Genomic DNA, 27,414 nt, shown 5'->3' on the forward strand with positions numbered 1-27,414 from the left:
GGTGCTCAATTAAAAAAAAAAAAAAAGCTAAGGGTAAGGAATATGGAATCTCTAGAATCCAGTCCTTGCTTATCAGCTTCCTAGTCATATGAACTTGCATTTCAAATTCTTGGTCTATTCGAGTAGTTATTTAAAGAATAATTTCATACTTACAATAAGAAGAATTTGAATACAAGGGACCACTTATTGGAAGTCTGCCATGTACTAGACCAGTGTGGACCAATGTCAGCCACTTGACTGGCACCTCACAAGTTGTATAGTTTTTGTGTACTAGATAGGCTGTTATTTTCTGTACATCAGTATATGTTTCTACTTTAATAAATTTATTTTAAAAGAACTTTCTATTACGACAATAAATAAAAAATCAACAACATATCCCAGAAAGAGGTGTCTACTGTCTACTACTGGTGGCAATTAACAAATCAATCCATCAGTCTTCTCTTGGGGTTGGGGATTCTTAACAGGAAGGCAGGAATGGAGGTAGAGGACTGTATGCGAAAATAAGGAGAAACAAGCAGAAAGAAGGCAGGTTACAAAAATGGCAGCGTTAAGAATGGAGTAATGGGTAAGACATACCCTGTTGTGAAGTGCCACAAAAAGATTAGGTCATTGTAGTATTCCAGAGATTATTTCTGGCTTTTTGTTGTTGTTGTTGTTTTTAAGTAACAGCTTTATTGAGATATGTTTAACATACCATAAAATTCACTCAAAGTGTACAGTTCAGAGGTTTTTAGTGTATTTAGAGTTTTGCAACCATCTCCATTATCCAATTTCAGAATATTTTCATCACCCCAAAAAGAAATTTCCTACCCATTAGCAATCATTCCCCATTTCCACTCCTTCTCTAGCCTCTTCCCTGCCCCAAGTAACTACTAATCAACTTTCTTTCTCCATAGAGTTTGTATTCTGGACATTTCATATGAAGAGAATTATACAATACATGGCTTTTTGTGTATAGCTTCTTTCTCTTACTGTAATATTTTCAATGTTCATCCATGTTGTAGCATATTAACAGTACTGCACTCCTTTTTATGGTAGAATAATATTCCATTGTATGGCTATACCATATTTATTTATTCATTTATCAGCTGATGGATGTTTGGGTTGTTTCTTCTTACTGGCTATTATGAATAATGCTGCTATGAACATTTGTGTACAAGTTTAATCCTGTCTGTTTTGAAGCCTAGCTCTATAGCTGAAATGTTGGGTCCATGTATCTGTACTTTTACTATATTTCTACTGTAAACCCTCTTCATCTGAGATAATATGATGGTGTCCCTTATCCACTCAATTTGAAAGAACCCAACTAATAGGAATATACATTACATGAGAAAAAGAAAGCAAAAAAAAAAAAAAGTTATCAAGAAAGAGCAGTGGACTAAGAATCAAGAATCAAAAATCTGAGTTCTCTTTTTAATGCTATTGCTATCAGCTCCATGATCCTAATTAGTTCACTCCTCCTCTAAGAACCTCAGTTATGCATCTGTAAATAAGGGATGTTGGGCTAAATTATAATGAAGGTGGCTTTATATTTAATTCTAAAGTATTATGATTTAGAGGTAATGTCTGACCCTTCCAGGTATGGTGAACTAAGGCAATGGAAAGAAAAACTTCATTTTTTTCTTTAATATCCTGCCTGATTCATGGCACAATCAAAGTCAACCAAAATTAGCCCTGGTGGCACAGTGATTAAGCACTCAGTTGCTAACTGAACGGTCGGTTGTTCGAACCCACCAGCCGCTATGTGGGAGAAAGATATGGCACTCTGCTTCTGTAAAGATTTACAGCCTTGGAAACCCTATAGGGCAACTCTACTCTGTCCTATAGGGTCACTATAAATCAGAATCGACTCAACGGCAATGGGACTCTTTCTCTAACAACGTATCTTATCCAGGATTCAGCATAACTTGATTTATTTTCAAGCCTAAGTGTAACCACTTTACTTCAACGATACATGGGTTTCTAATAACATGATCAAAATAAAAACACACATATTAATATCCTACATGTCAGTTCTGATAAAAGAAGCCAATAAAGTCAACTTGTTACATACAAGCCAAAACCACAAATACTTCTATTAAATTTCAGAGTCTTCTTGTTTTTTCAAAAAGTTAACCTTGAAAATAAGAAACAATCTAAGCATTTGAGTCATAAAACTAAACTGGAACAAATGAATAGGGTACTCATGATCACTACACCCCGGTCACAGGAATTGGTTAATTTAACAGAAGTATGTTTAGAGATAAAATGGGTTTTTTTAATGATTACAACAAATCTCATGTGCCCTGAAATTTAAAATGTTCTTTTTTAATCACATGGTGTGATAACATTTCTGCTTCTGATGATACTACATGAGGTAACCATCAGATATTATTTCCACGGTTTCTGTAATAATATTTTACTTACTTTATCCTCCTATTGATTCTGCATTTTAGTTGATAGTAATAATACATTTCATTTGTTAGAAAGTATTAATACTTACAACGTACTTTCAGTCATCCATGAGATTTCTCATAATAATTTTTATGAGAGGGAGAGGGTGTATATTAATGTCTTAATTTTTCAGTTGAGGTAGTTAAAGCTCACAGAAGTAAAAGTGGCTTGGACAAGATAATTTGCCTAATGAGAGTCAAAACAAGAATATCGATCTTTTAAATACTATAACCAGGTGCTTCCATTAATAAGTGATTTATATTAAATGCCTAAGCCTTAGTTATTTATTAAAAAACAAATGAGCCATCTGCCTTGCCTATCTTACAGGACTTGAATAAAGTTCAAATTGCTTAGTAACCTGTGAAAAGCTTAGCAAACATATACTTCCACCATTATGGCAAGAAGCACCCATTGTGTAAGGATAAATAATAGTGATAAAAAAATTATGTTTTTTCAAAAAAGACTATTTTCCAAAATATTATTTTCAAAAGATCTAAATCAATTTACTTCCCACCTAGACTACTTGGAACAAATGACACTGATGTTGACTTATTTGCTAAAACATTCCTCTGAAAATTCATTTTGGTACCCAAATTTAAGAGAACCATGTTGAAAAAAAAGATTTGAGCCAATATTTAAATCTCTGTCTAGCGTATACCATACAGAGTACAGAATGATTAGACATTTAATCTCCAGAGGGCTATAAAGACACAAAATATCACAGAATTCAATGGTTTCCAAACAAAGGAGTAGACTTTTCTCTATGACAGAGATGGGGGGTGGGATGGGGGCGAACACAGTCCTGCCAGCAAAGTCCCTTAACCTCAGAAGAAAATATATGATGGCCATAGAAGAAGCTACAGGAATGAAGGGAATTAATGCTAGCAGCTGCTGTAAGCAATCCTAGAATCCAAGTTTATGAATCTTGTACAAGTCACAGATGAGGGTGAGGGTGGGGCTGGGCAGGAGTTATGCTGGATGTAGTAATTCAGACAAATAGAGACTCATCAACATCAACAGGTGGCTCCTGAGATCACCCTGAACGTTAACAACAAGTCTACAAAAGTGGGCAACAAGAGAGACCATGAAGGACAGCAAAGGATATTTTAGGAGTCAGCTCTGGAGGTAACATGAATCACTTCTATTCACATTCCACTGGTCAAAACTCAATCATATGGCCCAATCTAAAAGCAGTGAAGTCTGGAAAACTTAGCTGGGTGCTAAGGAAAAAAGTGAAACAGGTTTAGTGAGCACATGGCATTGTTTTTACCACATCATTTCAATACATGCTGCAAAAACAGACCATCAGATCCATTCCCAATTTTTTAAAAAATCTCCTTAACCCAATAAATAGCCAGAAACACACAGACAACACAGTATTTAACAGTGAAACATCAGGAGCCTTTCAATTAAAATCAGCAAAAAACACATAGATGCCTACTACCACCTCTACTATTCAACACTGTCACTAAAGCACCTACCCAACAAAATATGACAAGAAATAAGAAGTGAGAGACAACACTATCATTTACATATAATAAATTATTCTATTCCAAGAAGTAAAGAATATGCATAAACTGAATATGCATATCCCTTAGGACTGGGATAAACCAAACAAACCCATTGCTGTCTAGGCAATTCCAACTCATGGCAATCCTACAGGACAGAGAACTGCCCCATAGGGTTTTCAAAGCTGTAATCTTTATGGAAGCAGATTGCCACATCTTTCTCCCAAGGAGCAGCTGGTGGATTCGAACTGCCAACCTTTCAGTCGGCAGCCAAGTACTTAACCACTGCGCCACCAGGGCTCCTTAAATTGGGATGAGATCAGACAACCTCCAAACACTATAGTTTTCTTATTTATCATCAATAAGCAAATAGAAATTGTATGGAAAAAAATAACTCAGAATCAAAGAATTAAAAATATCTCAGAATATCTAGAATAAAAAAAAAATAGTAAGAAGTATTGGTGAGGATGTGGAGAAATCAGAACCCTCATGCACTGCTGGTGGGAATGTAAAATGGTACAGCTGCTTTGAAGAAACAATTGGGCAGTCCTCAAACAATGAGTTACCATATGACCCAACAATTCCACTCTTAAGTATATACCAAAGAGAAATGAAAACTTATGTCCACATATAAACTTGTACATGAATGCTTACAGCAGCAATATTCATAATAGCCAAAAGATGGAAACAACTCAAATGTCCATCAACTGACAAACAAATAAACAAAATGTGGTATATCCATACAATGGAATATTATTCAGCTATAAAAGAGAATAAAGTCCAGATGCATGCTTCAAAATGGATGAACCTTGCAAACATTATGCTAAGTGAAGAAGTAAGTTCACGAAAGACCATGTATCCTATAATTACATTTTTATGAAAGTCAGAACAGTAAAATATATAGAGATAGAAAGTAGATTGGGGGCAGGGAGAAAGAAGGTGATAGTGAAAGGGTACAGGTTTTCTTTTTAAGGTGATGAAAATATTCTAAAATTGACTATAGTGATGGTTGCACATACCTGTGACGACACTAAAAACCACTGAATTGCACACTTTAAATGGATGAATTATATGGTATGTGAATTATATCTCAATAAAGCTGTTAAAAAAGAATAAATTTTTAAAACTAAATATGTAAATCCTACAAGAAACTTTAATGAAAAATATATATATCTTAGAAAGGAATAACATATCATACTTCTGCATAGAAGACTCATTACTATAAAGATGCTGGTTATGACTAAGTTAACACATAAATTGGATAAAATCTCAACAGGAATTAATAAAATTTTAAAACTAATCTAGAAACACGTAAAATTAACCAAGAAACTTTGGAAAAGAACAATGAGGAGGTAACTGGCTTATAAGATATTAAAATGGAATGTAACATTTAGGAATCACAAGTCCTTTGCAATAAGCTGTCACAGCATTAAGCACTTCTCCTTTGTAGCACTTGCAACAGTAACAACTTTACATGATATGTACTACTATTTACTTAATCGTTATCTCACTTAATAGTGTATTCCTACTTTCTAACAAATTGCCTGATACACAGTAGGTGCTTGAAGACATTCACTGAAGGAATAAACCAATGGATGAAACAAAATAGAATACAGCAATCTAACCATTTAAACATAAAAATAATACATGGCATCTCAATGAGGAAAGAATGGATTATTCAATCAGTGGTACTAAAAAACTGACAAGCAATTTAGGGGGAAAAAAAACTTAGACCTCTTCTACTACACATGATATATAGAAATATCTTTGGATTGATTGAAGATCTAAATGTCAATGTAAAAACATAAGCAAAGAACAAAATCCAATATTGTTCTTAACTCTTTGCTTTGAACTGTTGGAAATTAGCTAAGTATGCAGAATATTAATCTGAAGAAGCAAAGTGAAATAGGAAAGAGTGAGAAATTACATAGACCAGACATTCCAGACTAGCTGGAACAATATTGGGTTCATCTGTTTGCCTCAGGTACTGGCAATTCCAAATCGTCCCTAAAATTGGGTCTCTGCATTCTCTGGAATCAGTCCAAACTGGCAGGGTAGGAACTCTGCCCCCTCAGACTGTGTGCAAACCTCTCAACAAAGCTTGATCCATAAAACAGGCTGACAGATGACAGTAATGCCTTTTTCAATTCCATTTTCCCATTCAAAATTGCTGCAAAAAATAAATTCAAATATCTCCAAGCCTAAATCTATCGCACTAGCAACATAAGCAGACAAAAGTCATAGAGTTAACCCACTTTCAAATGTTTTCCCTGTTACATAAAAGCCTAGTCCAAAGCCCAGTCAAAGAAATAAATGACAGGATAAAATAGAAAAAGAAATTGCTTTTCACTTTCTTACACTTCTCTTTCATCACTGGACCTTTCCTCAGACCAATTCATTTTACACATTTCACATTAAATTATCTGAAGTAGAGTACATTAAAGTTTTATTGAAAATTTTCATAGTAATTCTACATAAGATTTAGCAGATTATCATTTCATTATTTTTTATTGGTGATTATTCATGGAAAAAAGCATATCCTAAATACACCAGCACACTACACTTTAGAACAACTTTATGTAAAACAATCCATCTCAATTTATAAAAATAGAAGAATTGTCTCTTTTCTTGGAGAATTCTGAGAAAGGATTCAACTCTGGTTGTCTATAAAAATGTTGGTCTAGAAATTAATAGAACTATAACAATAAAAAATTGTCAAGTCAATTGCTACTCAAAGCAACCCCATGTGTGTCAGAGTAGAAATGTGCTCCATAGGGTTTTGAATGGCTGATTTTTTGGTAGTAGATCATCAGACATTTCTTCCCAGGTGCCTCTGGGTGAACTCAAAACGCTAACTCAAACTTTCGGTTAGCAGCTGAGTGCATCAACTGTTTGTATCACCTAAGAACTTCAGAACAATAATAAAAAAGATTTAATATGAAATGGTATTATTATCAATCACTACTTTACAAAAAAGAAAAGAGACTTACACAGGATCAGGTGATTTATCCAAGGCCACAAAGCTAATAAGTGTTTGAAACTAGGTCTGTCTGGCTTTATATCTTGAGCTCTTAACCAGTACAAGTATTGCCTCCCATGAACAGACACTAGCTGAATAATAAAGTGCTGAGGTAGAGGAATAATCTTTTAAAAGTAAATACACACACACATAAATTTACTGTTATAACCTTGGCCTTCTTACCTTGTGCCTAATCCTCCTTACTTGCTCATTCTGGCCAGGCTACACTCAGATGGAGGAGGCAGTATCAAAGTTCTAAATTTGAGGGATGACTGACTCTACACAAAATTCTTTTCTTCTTGCTAATACTCCATACTACTTGTTCAGATCTTCAACCTAGATATTCAGTCTCTGACAGACCTGACCTCAAAAAGTGTTTTGAAATGTGAATAGAGTCCTTTCCTTCCCCAGTGGTATTTTTCTTTTAAATCTAGAATATTATGGGAGGGGAAGAAGGTAGTCAAGCAAACATGAATTTCTGATTATCTTTCATATTTGAATCATTTTAGGTATGAAAATACTGCACAAGAGACTTGGTTAAGATGCTAAATAAGGCAGATTTACTCCTCACGTTACAAAGTAGGGCAGAGCAACAAATCCTCCTCTATTCTCCAAAAACTATAAAGCTTGACAAAACTGTTAAAAACAACCATTTCTGCACTCAGAAAATCGACCATAGGCTTACAACAAACTGAGAAGCGGTTATTCATGAAAACCACTGAACTTTGGGTAAGAACAGCATGAGTCTGTGGCGGTTTTTTCTGGGACTGCTGCCAAGCTCCCAGTTCTGTATATAAGGTAGTTCAACCAGGACAAGGTAGGGTGTGATAACCAGAAGTTTTACTTGATTTGAAGTGTTGCCAGTTAAAGTGGTGATCTTAGTGACCAGAGAACAGGGAAAGCAAGCGACTCTACTATCCTGAAGTAATAGGATCTTTTTCAGGCAAGCAAAAGACTGACAGACAAGTCAGAGATTTAACAGGGAATTCTGGAGGTGAGTCAGCCATACTAGGATCAAAGAGCTCTCCAAATGTTCTGCATTGAGCAAAGGCTGATATATGCATAGCATACACCAGAGTGGGTACAAGCTACTCATATATTCCTAGCCAAAAGAACCTGAGCTCACACATATAAGAGATAAAAGAGAGCCCAGGGGAAAATAAGAGCCAGGAAAAAAGTTAGAACACCCAGAATACTGAATGTAACCTTCAGCCCACACACACATCCATTAGCAGAAAAAGCCTTGCTAGTTCAAACTATTTGAGCACAGATCAATCACTGGCTGAACACTAAGCTATGCAGATACACAGGAAACTCCTAGGAAACCTGGCTTAAAAATACAGAGAGACATCAGTGGCCATACAATTTGGGGGACAGATTTACTCTAGGCAATTACCAAACAAGTCAGCAAAAAAAAACAACCAATAACAACAACCCTCAGAGGACTGAAAAAAATCAGAATCCATAGTTACTACAATATATTATCTAAAAAGTCCACTATTAAACAAAAAATTACGAGACACTAAAAAAAATAAAGCGTGGTTTTTACTGAGGATAAAGTGTCAATACAAGGTGTCTGACTGTCGCTAGATGTTGGTTTTAACAGAAAAAGACTTCAAAGCAGCTATAATAAATATGTTCAAAGAACTGAAGGAAACCATGTATAAATGATTAAAGAAAAGTGTGACAACAATGATCTAATGAATGGAATATAAAGAAACAGACATTATTTTAAAAATCAAATAGAAACTCTGGTATTGAAAAGTCCAATAACTGCAATGAATAATTCACTAGAGGGGCTCAACAGCAGATTTGAACTGGCCAAAGAAAGAATCAGTGAACTTGAGGATATATCATTAGAAAATACCGATCTGAAGCACAGAGAGAAAAATAATTTTAAAAAAAGTTAATGGAGTCTCAGAGACTATCAAGTGTACTAATATAAGTGTAAACAGAGCCCTAGAAGGAAGAGAAAAAAAGGACAACAAAAATATTTGAAGAAATAATAGCCAAAAACTTCCCAAATTTGATGAAAATGATTAATCCACACAACCAAGTTAAACAAATTACAAGTATGGTAAACTGAAAGAGATTCACACCTAGACATATCATATTCCATCCAAAGACAGAGATAATCTTAAAAGCAGTAAAAGAAAAATCTCATCCATACAAAGGAACCACAGTAAGATTAACAGCTGACTTTACATAAAAACGATGATGGCAAAAAAAGAAATGGATTGACACATTCAAAGTGCTGAAAGAAAGAAAAAAAACTCAATCAACTAAGAATTCTACATCCAGTAAAAGCATTTTTCAAAAATGAAGGCAAAATAAAGACACTGCCAGTTAAACAATGACTAAGAGAATTTCTTACTAGCAGACCTGCCTTACAAAAAATACTAAAGCAAGTTCTTCAGTTTGAAAGGAAATGACATGCAACAGTAACTTGAATCCACAAGAAAAGAAGAGCACTAAAAATGGTAAATACATGGGTAAATATGAAAGAGTCTATAAATATATTTTTTTCTGGTTTCTTCTCTTCTTTAAAAGACATAAAATTATATTATACATATATATATAGAAAATCAATATGTAACACTGCACATTGGGTTCAAAACATGTATCAGTGTAATATATATGACAAAAAGAGAACAAAGGAGGGGAGAAAAAAGGGAATATGTTAGGACAAAGCTTCTATATTTTACCAGAATTAGGCTGGTATTATTTTGAAGTACATTGTGGTAAGTAAAGATGGATACTGTAATTTCTAGAACAATCACAGAGAAAATAACTTTAAGAAATAGTCAAGGAATGAACAGAAAAATTAAAATGGTAAACTAAAAATACATAAATATTTAACACAAAGGAAGGCAGTAAAGGATAAAATGAGCAACAACAACAAAAAGACATGAAACAGAGAACAAACAGTAAAATGACAGATGAAAAATCCAACCATGTTGATACTTACATTAAACAGGAATGTAGTAAACAACAAACTCACAAGGCACCAGAGACAAAAAAATAAAAAAAAATGAACTATTAAAATTGCAAATGTTTGCCCTTCAAAAGACAACATGAAAAAAATGAAAAGACAAGCAACAGGTAGGGAGAAAATATTTGTAAATCATAGACTATGCAAATAGATATAGACAAATTATGGACTTGTATTCAGAATACATAAAAAATCCTTAAAGCTCAGTAAGAAGATGATAAACAGTCCAATCACAAAGTGGGCAAGGATTTGAATAGACATTTCTCCAAAGAAGATATACAAATGGCCAGTAAGTACATGAAAAGATGTTCAACATTATTAGTCATCAAGGAAATGCAAATCAAATCCACAATGAGATATCATTTTACACCTACTAGGATGGCTGTAATAAAAAAGATGGACAATATCAAGGGTTGGTGAGGATGTGGAAAAATTGAAAATACTCACTATCCCAATTTCACATATGAAGATATTGAAACTCTCAAAGGTTAAATAATGTGCTAAAGATCACTAGAGAGTATAGTTGTGTATGCCATAATTTATTTTGAAACACAAATTTATTCCAATGCAACTGATATATTAAGGAACAATCTGATTATAACTCAAATTCCGTATTTGCTTATGAGTGATTTCATATGCAAGAAACATGAAACTCATTGTCATCGAGTCAATTCTGACTCATAGCAACACTATAGGATGGAGCAGAACTGCCCCAAAGGGTTTCCAAGGGGCGACGGGTGGATTTAAACTGCCAATCTTTTGATTAGCAGCCGAACTCTTAACCACTGTGCCACCAGGGCTCCCGAGAAGCGTGAAGTGAATACATAAAACTGTACCCAGATGGGAAACCCTGATGGTGTAGTGGTTAAGAGCTACGGCTGCTAAGCAAAAGGTCGGCAGTTTGAATCCACCAGGCGCTCCTTGGAAACTCTATAGCGTGGTTATACTCTATCCTATAGGGTCGCTATGAGTTGGAATTGACTTAATGGCAACGAGTTGGTTTTTTGGTACCCAGATGAACTGAGACATGTAGGAATACACAATACACACCTCAAACGTTATCGGCTATCTCAGTTCAACTTAGTTCACAGCATGAGTTGTGAGCTACATCTAGTGTTAAAAAATTTCCTTCCCATTTCAGATAACTCTCCTTCCATCATGTCACAAGAACACAAAAGCTGTAACCCTATCCACACCCTGTTCGACAAGGAACTTCAGGTCTTTTTCGAAATAAAATGCCATATTTATTGTATATTTATGTATTTCTTATTCCACCTTTTTATTAGGTTCTTTTTTTTTTTTTAAGGTGACACTGATGATGTTTTTTAGTGTTGTGCTCTAAACCCATTTTCCCATAAATCCTGAGGTTTTCATTGTGTAATTTTGCATAGCATGGTGATTTCGGGGAATGGATATGTTGCGTTATAGCAGAACTGACTGTAAGTAGTGGAGTGATATCCACTTTGGCTGCCTTCAGAGCCCATGTGCAAACAGTTAATGTGCTTGGCCGCTAACTGAAAGGTTGGAAGTTTGAGTTTACCCAGAAGTGACTTGGAAGAAAGGCCTGGCGATCTATTTCTGAAATATCAGCCATTGAAAACCCTATGGAGCACAGTTCTACTCTGACACACATGGGGTCACAAAAGAGTCAGAACTGGCTCCATGGCAACAACTAGTCCACATTTATTTATGTAGTCATCCCAAACTGTTAGCATACAATGTTTTTTGGGACATCTTAAACTTTCTGTTCTCTACATGAACAGCTGGGACTATTAACTCATATTAACATATAGTAGTTGGGGCTTTAAAAATATTACAGTAGATCCCTGTGAAAAATAGGCATGTGGTATAAATAAACACTATGTATTTACATAATAATCATGACATGAGTTACAAATTACAAGCATTGTCAAAAGTGGAAGTGAAGCTTCACATTGCCATTTCTCATTCCAATTTTTGCCTATAAATTCTGTGATCTACTAAAGTTAAAAGGAAAATTGAAATCAGGAAAGACACAGAACAAGAATTTACTAATTTAAAAGAACCTTTGCATAACACTTTCAAATTCCATTTCCACTGTGGACAGTCTGCAGTAGTAAGTTCATAATGGGAAGGTAATCCCCTACCAGAAATTCTCAAGAGATTTCTCTACAGTTTCTCCAACAGCTGGTCTACTCTAAGGAATATCATCACTGCAACCCATTTGAGAGAAAATAAATTTCTCAGTTACAAAAATGGTTTTAAAATTACCTCTCTAATAAATGCTTAAGTAGAAGAAAACCTGAAATCATGTAAAATCACACTTAGAGATACTCAAACTCACAGCACTATTTTTTGAATCTAGCACAAACCTGGGAATCAAAGCAAGAATGACCAGTGTTAAGCAATGTCTAAAAAATGTTAGGCATCTGGACAAAAACTGAAAAAATATTTCCAGATATTTGTATGGTTAGGATCACACAGCTAGAATACTGGTACATCTAAGTAAATGTTTCCATTTTTATGCAGACAGTACGATACTGTGAGATTATGGCTTTACCACAGCGGTTCTTAATGTTGCCTGGATGTTAAAATCACCTGGAAAACTTTTAAAACAAACAACAACAAAAAAACTAATGCCCAGGTAAACTGAATCAGAATCTTCAGAGCTGGGGTACTAGCAACAGTAATTTTTAAAAGCTGCTCATCCCACTGCCGTCAAATCAATTCCAACTCATAGCAACCCCACAGGGTTTCCAAGGCTATAAATCTTTACATAAGCAGACTGCCTGCCACATCTTTCTCTCTCAGAGGCACTGGTGGTTTCGAACCTCCACTCTTTTGGTTAGTAGTTGAACACTTTTAAGGGTGATTCTAAATGTGTGTAACCAGGGTTTAGAACTGTTGCTTTAAATGAGAAAAAAAAACTTTACTCATGATTCTAGGGACCACTCTCAAAGAATCATTTACAATATGTAAGTATCACACATTTTAAATGCCAGAAGCTCTAAGTTCTGTTTTTATTTTACTAAAAAGAGTAGCATTCAGCTATAGTTCAACACAGATTCCTAAAAATATTATTTACAATTTTTTTTCAAGTCTTAACTGACCATTAGGCAAACAGACATGAGAAAGTCTGTTTTTCTACAAATTACAATATGAAATAGATAAAAGAATATATAAATAGCTTGGGAATCTGTTGGTCAAAGAGATGAGCAGAAAAGATAACAAAATATGACAAAATGAGGTATTTTCTCTAAATATTAAGTTTTAAATTTATTCGAAGCTCAGCATCTTAAATCTTTAATCTACTTTCAAAGAATTCTAAAATAGAGAAGTAACCAAATAGCAAAGAAACTAGTTCCTTGTAATAGACATTTCATACATCATATTTTTCCAATCTTAATGTCATCACAACACCCATAACTATTTATAAGACAAAGAATTTTTGGTGAAAAGTGGGTGTGTAAATGGTGAACTAAATGAGCCCCAAGCAATAATCTCTTAAATAATTTCAGAAGCTATACATAAAGCTTTACTTTTACCTAGAAATTATAATTCAGTCTGCAAAAAAAATCTATTCTAACATACTAATTTCTACAGACACTATTCCAAATGTATTATTAAATATACTCTGTAAAGCAAATTAAAACAAGAAGACTGATAGCCCATATACTATATATAGCATTCATATTCAGAAAAGCATTTCAGATTATCTGTAATTAAGATTGTTCATATCAAATTTACATTCTTGGAAATATTTAGTCATATATATGCTAAGATTCATACAAAACACTAGACTATTATAAAATAAACTAGACCCAGAGAGAGAAATATTTAAATCAGAGTGCTTAACCACTATGCTACCAGGGTTTCCGAAAGTTAACTGTGGTCACTTTAATTACATTTGAAACAAAAATTTTAAACTTTCCTCAAAGGGCAGTAAATTTTAAAAGTAATTACAAGAGTTAAAACTATAATTCTAACTAAGAATTCTTTAATCGTTTTCTAATTCAAAGAATTTAAAAAATTAATGTCAATTCCTATCAAGTTTTTCTGTTTTACAGACAGGTATTTTCTGTAAACCTACCACCCATCTGTCAGTTTGCTGTACTAGGATGACTTGAGTATTGCTATGATGCTGGAAGCTATGCCACCAGTATTTCAAATACCATCAGGGACAGGCATAGTGGGCAAGTTCCAGCAGAGCTTCCAGACTAAGACAGACTAGGAAGAAAGGCCTGGCAACCTACTTCTGAAAAATAGCCAATGAACACCTTATGGATCACACTGTTCAATGCAGTGCTAGAATACGAGCCCCTAGATTGGAAAGATCATGAAGACGGTACAGGACTAGAAAATGTTCTGTTTTCTTATACATAAGGTCTCCATGAGTGGGAGTCAACTCGACAGCAACTAACAACAGAAACAACATTATCTACCCATAGGCTAGCTAGTTATGCTCTCAGCATTTAATATAGTTCATCACTCTTTCCCTTCCTGAAACACTTCATTTAGCTTTTGAAAAACCATAGTTTTCTTCCTAAAAACTATGGTTTTCTTCCTTCTATCTCAATGGCAGCATCTTCTCAGTTTTTTTGTTGGTTCTCTTTCTTTTCTTGAAATACTAATTTGAAGTTCCTCAAGGCTCAGTTCTTGGACCAACTTCTTTACCTACAAATACTAGAAAGTGATTCATCTCATCCCAGGACTTTAAATACCATCCAAAAACTGACTCCCAAACTTATATCCTGACTTTTCTCCAAAACTCCAGACTCTCCGATCCAACTGCTAATTTGATATCACAAACATAACATATCCAAACTCAAACTCTTAATTTTCTTCTCTAAAATTACTCCTTCACTATTTTACTTGGCACAATCATTCACCCAATTCCTCAGCCCAAAGGCCTAAAAATCATCTGTGACTTCTTTCTTTTTTTTATGTTTCACATCTGATCTACTAGCAAATCTTGCCAGCTACTTTCAAATATTTCCAGAATCTGACCCCCTTTCACCATCTCCAACTGTTACTGCCTTAGTCCAAGCCACCATCATCTCTAGCCTGGGCCATTACAGTAGCATCCTATCAAGTCTCTCTGCTTCTACATTGTTCCACCTAATCTCTTTTCTCAGCACAGCAGCCAGAGTAATCCTTTTAAACATAATTATGTCCCTCCCCTCATCAAAATCGTCTAAAAAAAAAATAATTATATTTAAAATAAAATTACAACTCCTCACCATGGCCTCCGAAATCCTACAAGGTCTGGCTTTTGTGCCAAACCATATTCCTTCTACTCTTAACAAACAGCCTTTTGCCTCTTCATTGAACACACCAAATACGTGATCCCACCTTAAAGTCTTTACACTTGCTATTCCCTCAGACTTGAATGCTTTTTCCACAGATATTGGCATAGTTTTATTCAGATCTGTGCTCAAATATCACCTTTCAGATTGGCTTTCCTTAGGCACCATATTAAAGCTATCAGCTTCCATCATATTCTATCCCCTTACCCTGCTTTGTTTTCTTCTTAGGGTATATTACTATCAGACATGGTATTATTATCTTTTTATTCCTTGTCTGTCTCTGCCATTAGACTGTAAGATTTATGAAGACAAAAACTTTGTCTTATTCACTACTGTAGCCCCAATGGCTAGAACAATGCCTCATGCTGACAGATACAGAATAAAATTTATTAAATGAATTAGTACTTTAGTGGGGACATTAAAAGGGACAATAGGAATTACTCCCTTAATAGGGACAATAAATGCATATTAGAATTTTTTTATGTTTATTAAGCAACTTTAAATAATAAAATAAAACTAATAATGGAACAATGAAAAGAACAGGATGACCAAAGCGGTTTAGGAACTATAGCACATTATTAAAAATTAGATGGAAAATGACTTTGTATATTTGTGCTACCAAAGACCAGTAAAAAATTATTGCTAAACATTCACAAAGTACTACATTGAGTTGCCAAGCCTATAGTTCCATAATTAAAATAGGTTTCAAAAGTTCACTCACTCTATTAGTTTAGTTTTTTCTTACTAATATGAGATGGGGATTATTCCATAACTCCACCCTGTTTAACCATGTGTGTCCATGAATCACCCTCCACCACACAAAATGTACTCAATTACTTATAAAGAGAAAAATATTTCATATAATTCATCTATTTGTTATATGTTGAAACAATATAGAATAGTCTCTCTCATATAACGTAAATTTCTAGAAAAAGTCAATTAGATTTCATCTAATATTTAGAGTCAACTCAGAATAACAAAATATTGTGAGTAAATACTGAAGAAGGGGGGAAGAAACTTTAAAGCTTATCTAGCCCAGTGATTTAAAAATGTTTTTCTTTTTTTATTAAGGAACTGGAATCTTGTCCTTAAATGCAATCTTACAAGAAAGCCCCATATGTAAAACTTCAATGGAGCGATTTTAGGTGTGAAGGTGAAGGGATAAAGGTAGGTCTTGAAAGAAGAGGGAGTCTGGAACCTTGACTGTTTATCCTTCTAAGATCCAATCCCCAACCCATTTACTACGCGTATCTCTAGGGTACTCCTAGGCTCCTCAGACATCAAAGGGGAAAAGACTCTTCTAGTTAAAGTCCTATTTTACAGACAAGGAAATGGAGGTTCAAAGATGGCTACAAGAGTAAATTGTCTTTAGTCAGTTAATAATGACGCTGAAATTTAATATATTCAGTTATGTAAAGGCATTGTAGGTAGTTGATAAAACAAATCCTACATCCTGAACAAAATCATTTTCTGAGCTGAAAAATAATTTTTAGTTCTTTAATTTACATAAAAATAAACTGAGTTTTTACTTAACACGGCTACACCCAAACATCCAGTGGAGATACATTTTGGTGACAATATATCCCACTTTCTCTGTGTACACCTGTACTTGTCAAATATGTTCTGCCATTTGGTTTGTAAAAAAATGATCACTTTATAATATGGTTGAAAATGACTCCCCATGTACAATCTGCTATCTTCTTCTATTTCAAAGACAATCTGCTATCTTCTTCTATTTCAAAGAAACTAGTTTTAAATAAACTAAATGGTACTAAGGTCAGTTAACAGTACAACCGAGTTGTGTTGGTTATATTTTATTATATGTGAGATCTACGTGTTTCCTCTATGCCCAAATTCAAAGCAAAGCGGAGGACAAAACTATTATACAATAATTAAAAATCACATTAGAGTAAGTACCATGTATATGTATGAGTAACAGAGGGAAGTGCAAAGGCTTAAATATTATATTTAATATCTTTATCTACAATTCACTTAAATTTAATTGTGCTATAAGATATTTAAAAAGAAAAAAATCACCTCAATCACAAATTTGATCATTCTTAAGCAGATCATTTTGCTCTAGCCAAGATCTGTTTTTAGACACATGGCTCAAATAATTTCATTTAAAGTGTTTTGGCACATGTGGCTTTAGGAATTTTATCTCAATTTATTTTTAAACCAAAGGCTTTGGCTGAATTTTACCATTAATAGCTTAAAAGTTGAGGGAAATGCTGTAAGCGTTTTTTTAGCACGATTAGGTTCAAAGTGTGTTACAGGACATCATGTTAAATAACTGAATTGCATGTTTAAAAGCAAAAGTCTAAAAGTACTTTAAAAATTCTTAATCACAAATGCTTACAATTATTAGAATGGCCATATTAAGATAAAAGGAACAATATTGTTGAAAATCTCAGTCTTGTCTATCATGCAAATCATGTAAAGACGCCTGCTAAAACATAAAGAATCACAGATTTATTTAAAATCATGAGAAATATTAGGTCTAACCTAAGGAAGCAGTTCCTTTCCGAACTTAATTTCTGATGAAGCAAAAATCCTAAAAGTCAACATCTCTTTCTGTTTTGCCTACTTGGTTCAAAACACAGGTAGTCTGATAGCTGCGTCATTCATTCATTCAAAAAATATTTACTTTACTTCTACTATAGACCAGACTCTGGAAAGTGTTAGAAACATAGTAAACAACATAGTCGCTGCCTTCACATGTGCTCAAAGTAAAAATAATTTTTAAAATCTTTTTTTCTGCATTTGGGTACGCTCTATCCAGCCATTTGCAAATAGACTATGATGTCCAAAGTTACAAGTACTGTAAAGAAGTCCTTTTCACTACAGGCAAAATTTCACCTAAAGTATGTGACTACTTAACAAATGAACTGGGGAAACTGATTTTATAGTATGTCCGAAGCAATTATAAATAGGACTGGAGAGCAGATACCTAATGTCTACCAAATTACCTTAGTAAAGTTTGTTCAATGAATGAATGACTAAATGATGAAAAACAAAGAAAGTTTATAAGACCATCATTAGGATTAAGGAAGACAACATGTCAAAGTGCCTGATACATGGACATTAAATGTATGATTTCTGTAGAGAAGGGAATTTTGACCAATTTGGCAAATACAACTCGGGTCATCTAGTAAGAATGAAGTTAGGTCTAAAAAGGATAGCACACCAATGTAAATGTGAAACAAGTGGAAACCAAAAAAAGAAACTTACTGGGCTGACTAGAATTTGTGCTTAAGGTGGTTCCTTCTAACTTCCAATTAGTATATGTAGGTTGAGCCATAAATTTTCTCATAAAATAGTAAGTAGAGTTTTCACTAAAAATAATTGACTGAGAATGTCATCTCTGAACAAATCATAGGAAGGAAAAAAAAAAAAGAAAAAAAGGAGGGAGGGAGACTAATGGGCAAGACTGAGATTGAAAAGCCTCTGTGTTGAGGTTAAAACTCTAGGATTAGGGCAACTGACTAACTACAGCCTAGTGTGAGACATTCTGTCGAAGAACACCAGTAAAAGTTTCCCTATATATACATCACAGGACACTCTACATACAAGTGGGAAAATTTTCATTTTTGGAGTATAGTTTACAGAAAATAATTCATCTTACATTCAAATACAACAAGAATGAAGCCAATATAATTATTCTTGAGCAAACAATACATTTGTAATTCCTCAGCATGACCCATCCACATTCTAGGAAAAACAAACAAAAACCAGAAAATAGTTTGTCACAAAATGGTCAATAGTACAGATTCCACGGTTAAATCTTACAATACCAAGCTACATGAAGCTTAAAAAAAGAAAAACAGCTCATTTTGCATATGAAAGTTGTTTCCCCTGGTGTCTGAGGCTAGCAGAACCAAAGAAACCCACATCCTAAGCCACAGAATAGAGACACCTGGTCTTGTGCTTATCACAGGATGACAAAATGCTTTCAATCCCCTAATGTCATGCAGAAATCCACAATATTTGTATAGTGTTTTTTTAACTAACAAAACTGCTGCATCCTTCCTGAGTTCTAGGATGGTCAAAAGGCTCAATGCAAACATTTCTTAGGATAACCTTTGCTGCCACATTTAAAGGGATAGGCTCGATGACTGGCAGGCATTTCAAAATGTCTCCCTCTTCTTTCCTTTATTTTCTGTTCTGATGTTCACATGATTAAATATGATTTTAAAAGGTGTCTGGAATCTTAGCTCATAGAAATGTTGAAACCAATGCCAGCTTTCCAGTATTCGTCTGTCAACCCAAAGAAAATATTAACAATTTTGCAGGCGCGACAAGAAACAGGTTGATTTTTTTTATGTTCTAATTTCATGATAGCAATTACAAACAAGTGTGAGAAGAAAAATACATAATCTTAAAAAAATACCTTGGCCCTCTCTTAAAAATATATATTTAAGAAAGATGGAAACAGTTTTTTTTTTCTTTTTTTTACTTCTGATCAGAAAAATTTAGGAAATAACTAATTTCTAAAGATAGTTTTTAATATTCTTGATAAAATGAAACAGAAAGAATTCTATGAATTAGTAATACCACAATTTCTATGGTTTTAATGAAAAAGAACTTGGCATTCTAATCATCTAGTTAAAGTAAAGACATATGTTAAGAATTTAACAGACACTACCATCTATACTTGATCTATACTGATTTGATCAGAGAATAACAGGTCAAACGAATGCAACTTCCGATAATTTTCAATGAAAATGCAATCACCTGACAAAAATAAGATTTTTTTTGTTATAAACACTGGTGAAATCTTCAATTTTCCTTCTTTCTGCTTCACAGGATTATTACTCAATTCTATTTTATATAGAAATAGGTATAGATAGATAGATATATAAAACAACTGTTTTTAAATAGGAGTTTCAATAATGTGATAATAATTGGATAGGCTTAACAATCAACACATGACCAAGAAAAGGGACATTGATTTTTATATTTTAAAATGTTTTATTATTCTAAAAGGCAGTAGTTAAAAAAAAGTTTCCAAAAATAAATATATGGTTTAACATTTCACTCAGAATGCATCAACCCCACATTCTAGACTAGTCATTCTCACCCTGGCTGCACATGAGAATCATCTACAGATTTGAAAAACATACCAATGCTGGAAACCCACCCTCAAGAGATTCTAACTTGATTGGTCTAGATTGGAGCCCAGGCACCAGTACTTTCTTAAAGCTTTTTAGGTAATTCTAATGTGCAATCAAGGACAAGAATCATTGTTCTAGATCATGATCAGCATTTTTTAAATTATATATCTAAAATGATAGCTTTTGAAAACTATTTAACATAATTATTTTACAACTTCCTCCCCTAACCCAATTGCTTTTTCCTAAACTCTGATCTACAATCTTCATTTTTTGACCTGTGCATTCTTCTTTCTTCTATTTTCTTCTTGGCTCTCCCCTCCAGGAACTTTAAATCAGGTCCTCACCCACTTGGAGCTCTGTTGCTGAGTAGCTCTCTAGGCCAACACAGACTGAAAATGGAAGTTACATTCTGACTATACTTTAGAATCTAACATTCTGTCTGATTGTTGTGAGTGCCTCCCATCATACTGGTTTAAAGCTGACATAGGGAAAAATTTAAAATAAAGCAGAAACAGAGACAGACACACAAACGAAGACAAAGAAAATGGGCGACAGAGAGAAAGACAGCTAAACACAGGCAGTTAAACACATAGTAACACTGTCATTCTGAGGCGAAAAACACAACTTCAACTGAATATGGTCACTGCATTCATGGTTCCCATTCAACAATCGGAGTAAGATAATTGCTTCACAGTCCCTACAGCGACCATTCAACTAGAAAACCTAACTCAAAAACTCTAAAAAACTCATAGCAACCCTACAGGACAGAGTAGAGCTGCCCCATAGGGTTTCCAAGGAGTGGCTGGTGGATTTGAACCACTAACCTCTTAGTTAGCAGCCATAGCTCTTAATCACTGTGCCACCAGGGCTCCAGAAATCCTAAAGCCAAGTTTAAAATGTACAGCATTCTGGACATTCTACTAAGTCAGAACTGAAGCCACTCCCAAAGTCCACCTTTCAGCCAAAGATTAGACAGGCCTGTAAAACAAACAGTAACACACGAAAGTGTTTCTTAGTTCAGTCAAGAATACGAGACCAAACGGGCAACACCTGCCCAAAAGCAAAGACGAGAAGACCGGAGGGGACAGGAAAACTGGACGAATGGACATGGGGAACCCAGGATAGAAAGGGAAAGGAGAAGAGTGCTGACACATTGTAGGGACTGCAACCAACGTTACAAAACAACTGGCATATAAATTTTTGAATGAGAGAAATAAAAGTACTGCATCGCTTACACTTTTTACTCAGATCCTTATACTATCAACAGAAGATGAAATGACAAGATAGGTGCATCTAATGTCATGAATCAGAAGAAAAAGCTTTCAAAACACCAGAGTGGGAGGGGAGATACTCGGGGAGGATTGATATGGGGGGTTTTCTTTCTCCTTCTTCGTCTCTCATAAGTAGCATCAACCTGGGTTTTCCTGTACTCTGTGTCTTATGTTTGTCTCCAGATACTATACATAAACTTTTTTAAAAAGCATATGACAAACTCTTTATAGAATTTTTTTATTGTGAGATATATATATATATAAAACTAAACCCATTGCTGTCAAGTTAATTCTGACTCATAGCAACCCTATAGGGCAGAGCAGAGCTGCCCCATAGGGTTTCCAAGACTGTAATCTTTACAAAAGCAGACTGCCATATCTTTCCCTGGTGGATTAGAACTAACAACCTTTCGGTTAGCAGCCAAGCGCTTAACCACTGTGCCACTGGAGCATCATGTAAAAAAGGTTGAAATGGTACATATATATCACGAATATATGACAGACAAAACATTTGCCATTTCAACATTTTTTACATGTACAATTCAGTGACATTAATTACATTCATCATATTGTGCATCCATCACCACTATCCATTTCCAAATTTTTCCATCACCCTTAATAGAGCTCAGTGCCCCTTAAGCAGTGAACCACTCTTTTCCCCTCCTAAAATATAGTTTTAAAAATTTTGAAAGGACCCTTAAAGATCTCTGTTTAATATATACATTGACCCTACCCTCAAGTAGCCCAATAGGTTCTGAGCGGATTTGGCTAATTTAGATGAGCTAATATTTACTGGCAACCTTTAAAAAGAAGGTCACATCGCTTCTCAGCCTTCTGGCTAAGATCAAGTGTTTAAAAACAAGGTCACCAAGGTAGAGGTGGTCATTTGTAGTTGTCATAATCATAGAAAATTGCTCTAAAATGGAAAACTGAAGGTGGTGAACATCATACTAAGAAATATGAACAGTGGTTATTTAAGTATTTATTTTGAACCCTCAGCACAAATGAATGACGGTGGTTTGTCTCTCACTAACTTCAGAACCTACTGAGTTTCTCTTTTACTTTCTCCAACTGTGTTTCTTTCCCTCTGCATGTTTCACTTACTTTCATGTATGCCTCTATCTTGCATGTCCTACCTCTCTCCTCCTTCCTTCAGTTTAAGAAAAAAAATTCTTTGGCCCCATCTCTGTCTCCTTTCCTTGCAGTTTATTTTCTCCTTGTTACATCATCAGGTTCTTCCCTTGAACCTTTTTAAGAGGCTCTCACAAACAGAAAATGGTGCCCATTTCCCTAATTTTCTTTGTCAGAATCAACTAAGGTCATGGTTTTATCTTCAACATTTAATTTAGAACTTCTACTCAATAACTTTTTTCAAAAAGGTAGAGTTCTCAAAATCTTTTCTTCTTGTGAACACTCCATTTTTCTCCTTTTATCCCTCTAATGTATTAATTCTTCTAGACCCTGCTCATCTTTTGTGTTTGTCTATTATGTTTCATTTCTACCAAAAATAGATTTAAAAATCTTCATTTTTTTAATACATCCCTAATAATTACTAATGTTTGTTTTATGTCCCTTTCTTATAAGGTCAAAATTTGTATACTATATGAGTCAATATTCACTTTTCCTTTCTTATTTAATTTGTGAGCAGATCCTGTTGTATTTTCCCCTTGACTGTATCTCAAGCTTATTCCAAAATACCAGGCAAGCATACTGTCATTTGCCAATGCACCATCTAGCAATTTATATAGGTCCCAAGGCCCTACTCATTACACAAGACCGTGCCAAAGGATACTATACAGTCTTCTCAGGTATGACATAAACATTTGGATCAATAATTGGTCAAATGACAAGGGAAAAAGCTTCATGAAGAAAATATAATTTTATTTATTTTATGTTATTATCGTAAAGGTCATTTCATTATTACTGATGTTGCTGTTAGGTGCCATCAAGTTGATTTCGACTCATAGTGAACTCATATGACAGAGTAGGGCGGAAAAAAAAAAAAAACCCCATTGCCGCCAAGTTGATTCCAACTCATAGTGAAGGAGCCTTTATGGAAGCAGCCTGCCACATTTTTTTCCTGTGGAGCAGTTGGTGGGTTCGAACCGCTGACATTTTGATTAGCTGCCGAGTACTTAACCACTGCTCCATCAGGGCTCCTTGACAGAGAAGTACTGCCGCATATGGTTTTCTAGGCTGCAATCTTTATGGGAGCAGATCGTCAGGACTTTCTCCTTCAGAGCCGCTGGGTGGGTTTGAACCCCACCAAACTTTCAGCTAGCAACTAAGTGCTTAACCATTGCGCCACCAAGGTGCCTCTTCTTTATTACTACAAACCACCAAAACTCAAATTGATGTGAAATGACCTAATAAAAAAGGCACTGAAATAGAATTTTTTTTTAAGAGCCCAAAAACAGGCATAAGAGGATCATATACAACTTGTAAAGTCACAAATTCATAGTGTTAAGGGCAGGGAAGAGATTTCCTGCAGTTTGACACAAACTCTTCATTGGAATTATATCATACCCACCTGACGCTTTATGCTTCACATAGCTAACAGACATTTTTTTCTAAACCCAGTATTTTCAATTCTTTACAATATGTTCTTTCCTTAATAAGAGTAATGTAATATTCAAGGTCCAGGCTTTATAAATGAGAACAAAAAATTCCAGAGTCAAAAGGCTAACATAAATACTGATAGAAAGTTAACCACATATCGAAACCTAGAAACCTTGGTCCTGACTATTTATCTGATGACTTTGTGCACAGCTTGTTCTTTGTGGTGAAAACAATTGAAGACACAGTTTGTTCTATAAGGGGCCTACCATCTATGACTAGAAAATCAGATGAAATCACCACTCCCCATATCAAGATAAGGAAACCTTCTAATGCTTGAAATACAGTTTTTCCTTTTAGGAAAATAAAGGAGTAAATGGTGACAAAGAAAACAAAACTTTGAGAAGTTTATTTTATCCTTCTCTCCTATCTCTTCCTTCTTACTCCCCATCAAAAAAGGGAAGCTGTCAGGAGACACCGATGCCTGGATTTACTACAACAGATTTTATGGTATGGCAGAAAAAAATCAATAGAATACTGGCTTAGACAACATTAATGTCTTAATTTTAAAGACACAGCTCTCTGAGTCTGACATCCAATATGGTTTTTATCAATGGCCATGCCAAGACATCTAGAAGTAGTTCAGAAAGAAATCGACAAGCTGCAGATTAAAATTAATGGGCTGATGTAAAGAGGTTACTGTTTTTTTGATATAATCCCCAAATACATGGCCACTAGTGTAGCCATGTGGAGGGAGTCAACACAAATAAAATTTGAGCAGTAGTATTTTCTAAACATATCATCTCGATTCTCAAAGCCACGCTATAAATTATATAAGACAGCGTTATCCCTTCTTTATTGCAAGAGGTTAAATGACTTACTTACAGTAACATGGATTCTGTGGTCAAATCCAGAACTGTTTTCTTTAATCTCTCCAGTGACAGAATTTCAGAGAGGAAAATGAGATTTGTCAAACAATAATAATTTGTCTTGGTATAATTCCACTTTATGAAACTTAGCATTATAAAAAATGCTTCAGTATTTAGCAAAGAGAGAAAAGATAAGAAACTTAGGGGAAAAGGATAAGAATGAACATTCGTAGGAGGCAAATGACACAGATCCTGGTCCTGCTCCAAAATTGACTTGCTAATTCTATTTCTGCAGCTAGAAAATGACCTTGTTTCTCAGGGTAGCTCAGTGAGTTGATTAAGGATAACATAATTCTCTCTCACTCTCTCTCTCCCTCCCTCACACACACACACACATGTGTGCAGGCACAAACACAGTTATTAGATGTCATTATCATAATGTCATAAGTTACTCTTTAATTATTCCACATGAGTATACTTGATTAGCCTAATAAGATTTATGAACTCTCAAAGGATAAGAATTTTTTATAATCACCACAGAACCCAGCATAAGGCTGAGCAAAGATTAAACACAAAAGAAATATTTGATTTCAATTAAAAATAAGTTCAGAATCTAGCTCAACTGGCATAACATAGTTTATAAAGAAAGTGTTCTACATTCTACTTTGGTGAGTAGCTTCTGGGGGCTTAAAAGCTTGTGAGCAGCCATCTAAGATACCCCACTGGCCTCACCACAGTGGGAGCAAGGGAGAATGAAGAAAACTAAAGACACAAGGGAAAGGTTAGTCCAAAGGACTAATGGACCACAACTACCACAGCCTCCACCAGACTGAGTCCAGCACAACTAGATGGGGCCCAGCTACCACCACCAACTGCTCTGACAGGCATCATCATAGAGGGTTCCAGACAGAGCTGGAGAAAAATGGAGACAAAATTCTAAAGATCAGTTGGAGCTTTTACATACAGCTTATTTGGCAAAGTATATATAAATACTGGAGAGATACTTTTACTATTTCCTAGTAATGTATTGACAAATTTATATTTTTTGGTTCATTTCTTTTATGTTTTCCTGGTCTCATAATAATTTTCAAATTCATCTTAAACACCCACCATGAAGTTAAGGAAGCCTAAGCTTCCAGTCTCCTCACTTGTATCAGCCCTTCCCATGGCCCTGGAGAGATCTAAGATATGTTTACATGGTCATATGTTTTTGTAAAAAAAATCAGCAAAATAAGATGTTCTCATTACAGTCAGGTAAGAAAGCTGTCTCTTTCCACAGTGACTTCTCCCTTCACATTTCCCTCACGTTGAGTGACTTTGGAGTGATGGTAGGCATTTTTGGAATCCCACTAAGGGAAGGATGAATTGGGGGATACTTTTTATTTGGGGTGAGTGCAATATATTTACTGCTTAAAAATTACTTGTCTATATAGTTATTGTAAGCTGTCATGATGTAGAAATGGCTTCCACAAATATTCCTACCACTCACCTGACTCACTTGTATACTGTTATCAAGGTGCAGAACCAAAGGTCATATCCTGATATGAACTCATTTTATAGATCCTGGCACCAGATACACATAAGAAACAAACAAACAACAACTAAAAAAAAACAGCAGATGCTCCCTCCTCACCTCCAGTTACCCTGAGGCATACGGTCCCCGCTAGCCAGTGGGGCTCTCTCATTGGGAAAGGTGGTTGCAAGATCAAAGAAATAAGAGCAAGTAAAGAAGCGCAAATCAAACTGGCAAGAAATATGCTCCTCAATTTGATTTAGGGTCTGTCACTATTGCTGCATTCTGCAATCCATTATGGAGTGTGTCAAAAAGATATGCATGGCTGTGCTGCAGTCCTGTCCCTACATCCCTAACTTCCCACCCTCACTGAGAGGCATGACCAAGCTGTCTGGTTCTCCATCATCTTGCAGATGGTCAAGCCTCTACCATTCAAGGTCAGCATGCCAATCCACTACCAGATTTGATCAAGCTGCATTTGTCCTATTTTCTTGTGATACATGGCATCACTGAATTCAGCAGCACTGAAAGAGTACTGGGCAGGTTTGGATACACCTGTTCAGACTACTATTATGAATTCACCATTCCAACTATTTAACTGGCTGCATAATTAAGTATCAAGGATCCAAAATCAACGATATCCACCAGATACCTGAGGCATAGATACAACTATCAACCCAGGGAGAGGATCTACTGATAGGCAGTTTACCATCACTGGATCTACTACCATCATTGGCCTTTCTTCAGAGACACGTGTCATTGAGAATAGCTACTAGAATCATGCACATCACATATACCAATTCATCTATGTAATTTCTGAATAACCAGTCATTCCATGTTTTAAAACATTCCAT

General features: G+C 35.0%; 1 protein-coding gene and 1 pseudogene across 4 annotated transcripts in view; one reads left to right on the forward strand and one right to left on the reverse strand.

Annotated features, from left to right (window-relative positions):
• The window catches only part of SUPT3H (SPT3 homolog, SAGA and STAGA complex component), a 542,602-nt gene that overhangs the window by 340,349 nt on the left and 174,839 nt on the right, over nucleotides 1–27,414 (reverse strand). The window lies entirely within an intron of this gene.
• Nucleotides 26,283–27,384, forward strand: LOC111821113 (poly(rC)-binding protein 2 pseudogene; annotated as a pseudogene).

This window comes from Trichechus manatus, unplaced genomic scaffold (genome assembly GCF_000243295.1).
Source record: "Trichechus manatus latirostris isolate Lorelei unplaced genomic scaffold, TriManLat1.0 scaffold00065, whole genome shotgun sequence".
Classification (NCBI taxonomy): Eukaryota; Metazoa; Chordata; class Mammalia; order Sirenia; family Trichechidae; genus Trichechus; species Trichechus manatus.